Here is a 295-nt window from a genome sequence, read left to right on the forward strand (position 1 = left end):
GTGATGCTGAGAAACTAGTCCATGCATTTGTTACTTCAAGGCTGGACTATTGTAATTCTTTACTATCAGGAAGTCCACAAACTGTAGTTAAAAGCCTGCAGCATTTTGGATCAGCTGAAGGCTTTTAACTACAGTTTGTGGACTTCCTGATAGTAAAGAATTACAATAGTCCAGCCTTGAAGTAACAAATGCATGGACTAGTTTCTCAGCATCACCCCTGGACAGGAGATTTCTAATTTTTGCAATGTTCCTCAGATGAAAGAAGGAAATTCTAGAAACCTCTTTGATCTGGGAT

Source organism: Cyprinodon variegatus, unplaced genomic scaffold, assembly GCF_000732505.1.
Source record: "Cyprinodon variegatus isolate N-32 unplaced genomic scaffold, C_variegatus-1.0 Scaffold863, whole genome shotgun sequence".
Lineage (NCBI taxonomy): Eukaryota > Metazoa > Chordata > Actinopteri > Cyprinodontiformes > Cyprinodontidae > Cyprinodon > Cyprinodon variegatus.